Below are 7445 nucleotides of genomic sequence, written 5' to 3'. Positions count from 1 at the left end.
ATGGAAAAAGAAATGAAAATGGAAATGGAAATGTAAATGGAGGAAAATTGTGGAGGAGAGCCGTAAGCAAAAGCAAACGAATCCGTAGAAGGTCGCAGCGACGGAATGAAAAACAAACTGTGCGCCACGGCATTGCTAGATTTCTCCCATTCGTATTTCCCGTATTTTTGCTTCATCTTGTATATTTATTTCGTATTGACAAATCCCGGCAATCTGAGGCCAACGACAGCGTCCGCATCGGGAGAGAAATTTTAAACGGCATCTAAAGCTGCAAATATGAAACTTATGGCAGTAATATTGATGTCGTCTTTTTTGACTGAGGGATACTCGAACTTGCACAACCCCTGCCTAACCCCTGAAACAGCAACCCGCATCAAAAGAGTTTGCCTGGCAGCGGCAAAAGGACCCCGTTGCCGAACCCGTACCAATGCCAGTGCCAGTACCACAACTGAAGGTTGAAGATGAGGATGAGGACGAGGACTAGGAGGACAAACGAATTGCGATAAAGATAAATAAGCAGAGATACACTTGATGATGTCCTTGTTGCTCTTGTCGCGCTCACGGCTGCTCCTATCCTGTTCTTAAGAGTCCACCATCGCAGGGGGTAGCATGATTTTTACCAGATATTCGCAACGCAGAGAATGATACATGCGCAGTGTAGATACGATAGATCTTTGAGTAAATACTACTGTGTGCATTTGTTTCTGAACAGAATCTAACAGGGTATCAAAAGATTCAAGCCCCTTCCTGCTTGTTGTTATTATTCTTGCTCGCTGTTGCTGGTTGTCTCCCCGGATACCCTATACCCATTCACCACTCCTCCAAACGCCCTCGTATTGTATTATTTAAATTTGATTTTATTTCATGAAAATTGAGTTGCGTTTGCGGGGTTGTTGTCTTTTCGTCCTCTTATTGCTGTTGTCCTTTCTGCTGCCTTTTTTCAAGGAGGCTCGCCATATCTGCTTATCGTTTCTTACGTTTTCGTATTTTTCTTCTTTCTTTTGTTCTTCTCCTTTTCTGCCCCACTCCACCGCTCTTTCGTGGCGAAGAAAGTTCGTAAACAAATTATAATATTGAACTTGTCATAGATACGCGCTTTTGATTGTGTCTATATTTTTATAAGGGTAGGCAGTGGGCGGCTAGGGATGATGGTGATTGTGCTAAGTGGAGGTTGGTTTTTATTTGAATAAAGGGAATAAAGGTGAGGGAATTTATCGTTTTGTGGTTCAACGTTTTTCTCTTCTTTGATGAATATTTTCTTTTGACAAAGCTGCAGCCTATTATTACCCATCTAGGGCCTATCCAAAGAATCAATTAATTCACAGACCTCATACCTGCAGGCATTTGCCACAAAGTTATTCGTAATTCTTCAATTTTCCGTTCGCTTCCCTGCAGTTTTCCGCTTCATTGCGTGGCCATTAAACCACAACAGCGAGCTTCATTTATTTTCAATTAAAAGTCAATCATAACTTGCACTTATCAATGCAGCCACTTTCCCGGCCCTCCTTCTCCGCCCTCTCTATGGCTCTCTCTGGCTCCCTCTCTTTCATTCTTTCCACCCACTCAAGTGAAGAGGAAAACAACTTTTCGAGAACAAAACAATAAAATGGTTGCTCAGAGAGCGGTGCACCACTCGCAGTTTTCCAGAAAATGTTTGCCTTATGCGTTTTCCTATTTTCTACCAAAAACACACGAAGCCACAACCTGAGCGTCGCTTTTTTCCAATAAGCTCCTCCATTGTGCCTCGACCTGGCTTCTGTTGATTTTTCCTCTTGCCATGGATTACCGATAAATGGGAATGGGATTGAAATCTCTTCCCGATTTTGTTGCGGATTTTCCATGGCTTACCTTTCGATAGCAGAAAAAGTTCTAATTAATGCAATGAAATGCCATAAGCGGATTTTCATTTGTTTTTACAGCTTAGCCAACAGTTTTTCCACTCTGTCCATATTCTTCAATACATACTGTGCAAACATGTTTATTTTTGTATTTGAGCGGTTTTAATTAACCACTTTTTTCTGTTTGATTTAAGGTTGTGCACATGTTTGAATTATCACAATTAAATTTAATATTTAATGAAGCTATGCAATGGCATTAAAATTATTAGGGGCAGTACACCGACTCAACTGTACCTCGCCAAGTTTTGTTAGTGTTTTTCCCTTTCCTATACGAGTATTCTGGGGGTAAGTCCAACGAAGCATGCACTGCAACAGCCAATTATTTTGATAAGGCAAAAGAAACACGCCAGATAATCAGAGCAGAAATCCTTCAGGTGGAATCGCCTCCCTAAGGAGCTCCATGTCTGTGTGCGACATCTACGCACTTGGGGCATTCAACCCCTTGATGGAAAGGCAGGGTGGCCAGCAGGAGGATGGCCCTCTAAGCCCGCCACTAAGCCAAGTTGACGAGCAAATTTTCAGGGTTATGCTCAGCGAGTGTTTTGTCTCCCGCACTCCCTGGTTAGCTGGTAACTGTTCACTGGGTACTGTCATTGACATGCATTTATAACGGTAACAAAAACCCAAAAGCATCAGACCAGACCAGTCTACCCACCAGAACTGTAGGAAAATGGTAAATGGAAAATGAAAGGTATGGACGTCTGTTCCAGTGTTTTGATGTGGGTGGACATTTTTCTTCTAGAATAAAGCCCTACAACAGGCGTAGACAGGAGTTTAAAATTGAATTTCATTTTCTTTTCAATTTGCCTAGAGAGCGGTCGCTCGAAGTATGCGAGGGGGGAGGGTTGTGTGATTTAGCTAATATATGGTCGTGCCCTCTAAGCCATGGTTTTTGTGTGTGTTTTACGCCGTTTCTCTCTCTCTCTCTCTCTCTCTCTCTCTCTCTGTCACTATGCTCTGTGTTTCCATCCCTCTCTGGCTCTTAAAGAAAGTAAATATTTTATTACACACATTTATGACGCACTTTGGCTGCCGAGAAGGAGCGCGCGCCGGAAGAGGCAGTAGAAAAACTTTTGGGACGCAAAACTGCCAAGTGGAACTATTAAAGCTGTAAAAAAGTTTTCCCATACACACACACACACACACACACGAGAGAGTGAGAGAGAGAAAAGGATAGATAGGAAAGCCAGAGGGACACACACACAAACATGCGGCTGGGACTGTCAGCAGCCCGCGTTCTCCTTCTCGTTCTCGTTCTCTTCCTCGTCCTCGACGTCGCTCTGTTTTCGTCGTCGTCATTTTGACCGGAAATGCGCAGTTTTTAGTGAAGTGCATGCCATTTTGAATTGCCAGCACACAGATGCACACACACACTCACACATCTAGATGGACTGCTCGCTCACACACAGATGCTAACCACTGGCGTTTGTCAACACAACTCGCGCACTTTGGTTAAAAACAAAAACGAATAGGCAGCATCCAACCCTTTTGCCCACACACCCACATGGCTTTGCATGGCACTGCTGCATGGTGCATGGTGCATGCTGCATGCTACACTCGTTTGGTCAATATGGCGCGCTTTTCCCCCATTTATTTCGTTTTGTTCGTTTTTTCTTTTCGGTGAAGCTTGGCCGCTGTGAGCGATGCAAACGTGAGTGCTGCAAATGCGTAATGCATAATGATGCCTTGAATATGATAAGATCCATATATCCACTGCAGTTTATGGGCTTATTTGCAACTTATACTGGTATTGCTTCCATTTCGATCAAGCTAAAATACATCTTCAGCTTCTTAATATTCAAGCTAATATTTTCCACAAGTTCTCATCTCTTTGCACAATCTAAGAGCCTCCTTTGTATACCTCAATTGGAGGGAAAACTTCAATAGTTTTATCTCACTTTTCACTGTCACAAATCTTGGTCCGGGAGTTTGTGCTCCTCACGCTGCCATCTCTGGGTGAGAGTGTCGTGTGGTGGTCAGTGAACCCCTTGCCCCATGAGTGCCAACTGTAAACTGCAACTGGGAAAACTGGGCGACTGTGTCGCTAACTGTCGCTGTCGCTGTTGCTGTTGTTGCTTCTGCAATGCTAATATCGACATTTCCGTTTAGGATTCATTTTGCTGGCTCTGCCATGCCCGTTAGTTGTTTGGTTTGCGTTTTTTGTACTCCAATGTCTCACACATCTTTCTCTCTGTTTCTCTGTCGGTTTCTCCCTCCAACTCTTTCCCTTGCTCACACTTTCTCGATTTGTTTGTGTGTGTGTGTGTGTGTGTGTGTGTTATTGCATTTTGACCCAGGGATAACTCGCCACATTGTTTGTTGTCCGTTTCACTTTAGAGATTTTCGTTGCTCTTTGAGTTTGTTCGTCGCTTCGCTCGATGGCTTCTTGAACTTGTTGAGGTTTTTGTTGCAGCACAATGGCCACTCGGCAAGACGCTTAATTAATTTCTGCAATCAAAAGGCACAAGTGTAAATAGTGAATTGATTAGCACCCAAAATGGACCATCGATTGATTGCTTGAAACCATAGTTGATTTAATTTAAGCTCCATTCTGTCGACAGTATTTGATTGGCCTGGCTTTCACGATTTAATCCATGCAAATCTATTAAGTGTCTTATTTCAGCCAGCCACAGCCAGCCACCACCCGGAAGGGAGTGGAACTTTATCCCATTGCACTTGCCGGCTGCTTGGGTAAAGTTTTGGCCTACTTCCTCGCCCCCCTATATCCCTGCCAGAGAATCGCACTGCTGCCAAGTTTGCATTCGGCTCTTGCCCCCATTATTTTTTAGAAGCTGCAAGCCCCTTGGCTTTGGCAAGTTTTCTTGAATCCTTTCAGCGGACTGCTCGCCCACACCTACTCCTCCTGTCTGCCACGTGAATTACTTAGACTTTCCACTCAAGTCTGCCCCGTGTTGGCTCGTCTTAACTATTCCTCATTGTTGCCTCACATTCCTCTCGTATAGGGCTTAATTTTGCTTTACAAGTTTTCCTTTTATTTTTCATTCGATGGTCTATAGTATAGATAGTAGGATATAGTATACTATATACTATAGTATATACTATATACTATACTATACTATAGTATACATACTAATCATAGTATATACTATATACTATACTATACTATAAACAAGATACACTTACATGTACATACTATATACTATACTATACTATAGACTCTATACCATATGCGAATCCTCTTTGGGACGTACAACTCTAGGTTTCATTTCCACTTTCATTTCATATTTCTGATTAAAACAAGAATTTCCTGTTCTGCACAAACTTCCTTGTTTGAAAAAAAATACATGAGTACATACTGAAATAAAACATGCAACTAAAATTGTTCCCTTTTTTGTCATACAAATTTGTAATAAAATTCAAAATGTTGCTCAATCAACTTTTGGATTGCTCCCTTTGCAGGCTACTCCCATGACTGGCCAAAAGTAATACAGCTCTATTCTGTCATTCAACAATTTTGTTCTTCTGTGTAAAATATTTGTCCCCTCCCCCCCCCCACCTCCCCTTCGTTTTTCTGAAGTTATATTCATATCTAGTTTGTTGCTTTCCCTTCTCTCTCTCCGTGTTTGCGTTTGTTGCTTACTCATTTGCCTGTTCCATGCCCATTAGTTATATTAGTTCTAAGTGCAACTCATCCTTGCCCCCGCCACTGCCACTGACACCGACACCACTCCATTCCCCTTATAAGGGGGAAACCTCTCACTTTAATCATATGTATGGCTATGGTTCTGGCTATCCTGCTCTACGAGTATTTGCCCTCCTCAATGGGCCAGAGAAATGGAATGAGGTCCAAGGAACCATAAATGAGGGAGCGGGAAAGGGTCCACAGATATGGCATTAACTTTCGTCTATAAACATGCATAGCAAAAACATATTGTAACCCCCCCAAATCCACCTATATAAACTCCATCAATGCCATGCACTGACACAAACTAAAAACAATATATGTAAGTAAAACTAAAATTTGAAGGTTTTCTTTCGGTGTGTTTAAGACATATGGCAGCTATCCTTTAGCTTCTCCTCCTCCGCCCCCGCCGTATCAATCACCATATGTAGTGTATGTGCGACACTAGAGCAAGTTTTAGCTTGAATGCGCCTGAAGATTTTTGATGGCTCCATTGAGTTTATTGCTAGCTGTCGAGGACGTCGATTGCGCACTTTCTGCTATGTAGTATAGGAGGAGCGAAAGGGGTCGGGTTGGTTTGTGCGTTGGCGTTGCCGAGAGCCAATGAATTATTTTCATATTTTCCCTGTACTTTACTACCCAATAGCTTGGATACTTGGATACTCTTTGCCCCAAGACGTGCTTTGCCCCAGTCACTCAATCGCTCTCTGTCATTGTCAATCGTAAAAAGCGTCCAAGAGAGCAGCAGCAACAACAAAAGGGAAAATATAAATGATAAAAGGCTGCAAATAATAAGCACAAAACAAAGAATCCGATATCGAGTAAATAAGGAGAAGACGATGAGAAGACTCTTGTCCATGGGTGTTGACGGGAGGTTGGTGGTGGGGTGACGGGGTGATGTTGTGTTGCAGTTCAGAGCGTTAAATGTTAGCCAAGTTAGTCCAAGTGAGTGTAAAAAGTGTAACAACAAGTGCCCTTTGTGTCTGTGTATCATTGTATGAGCGCCCGTATCTGTGCATATGTGTATCTGTGTATCTATGCATCTGTGTGTGTGGATCTTATATTCATATTTATTGAATTTACGCTTGACAGCCTCAAGAAGCTGCATGAAAGGGTCGGTCGGTCGTCCTCGGGGGAGCAGTGCGGCGCGCTTCGGCACGGTGGCTAAAAGCCAGGGGGTATGTTTTTACTTAAGGGTAGCTCCAGGCCCCACAACGTACATGTGTGTGTGTGTGTGTACATGTGCCTTAGTGGATATTTATGTGGCTAACAGAGCTCTTCAGCTTCAGCTTCGCCTTCAGTTCTTTTTTCATAAATATTAAAACAGCTCAACGAGCAACAGCGGCAACAGCAGCAACAAGATCAGCATGAACTTAGACAACAACAACACCAACAGGAGATACAACAACAATTACAGCAACAACCACCCACTAAAGTCAAAAGTCGCATGCCACTTCACTCCCTTCCACCCTCCCCACCCATTCATTCTTTTCGCGCGAGTTTGAACAACGGCATGCATGTAGAAGTGGCCAAGAAAGAGGAGAGAGAGAGAGCGAGAGAGGGGAGACAGATGCATTGGCATCTGTCTGAATGCATTTCCCAGCCACTCATCGAACCTGTCGCAGCAAAATTCTGCTGCTCAAACATGTGCCAGTTGGCAGCATTGGTTGTATGTGGTTGGTGCATCCGCTAAGGCAACTTATAAAACGCGCGTATAAGATCCGAATATAAGTGTGAGTTCTATATAAGTAACTGTAGGAGTGCTGTATAAGTTAGCATATAACAGTTTCGTCGCTGCTCAGGCATATAAGTTGCAGCTGAGTTCACGTTGCAAGCATTTGTTTTGTTTACATCCTCATGGGTTCGACGAAGAAGCAGACCAAAGGCAAACGAACTTCGGCGCG

This window comes from Drosophila obscura, unplaced genomic scaffold (genome assembly GCF_018151105.1).
Source record: "Drosophila obscura isolate BZ-5 IFL unplaced genomic scaffold, ASM1815110v1 contig_186, whole genome shotgun sequence".
NCBI lineage: Eukaryota > Metazoa > Arthropoda > Insecta > Diptera > Drosophilidae > Drosophila > Drosophila obscura.
This window is presented reverse-complemented; position numbering follows the sequence as displayed.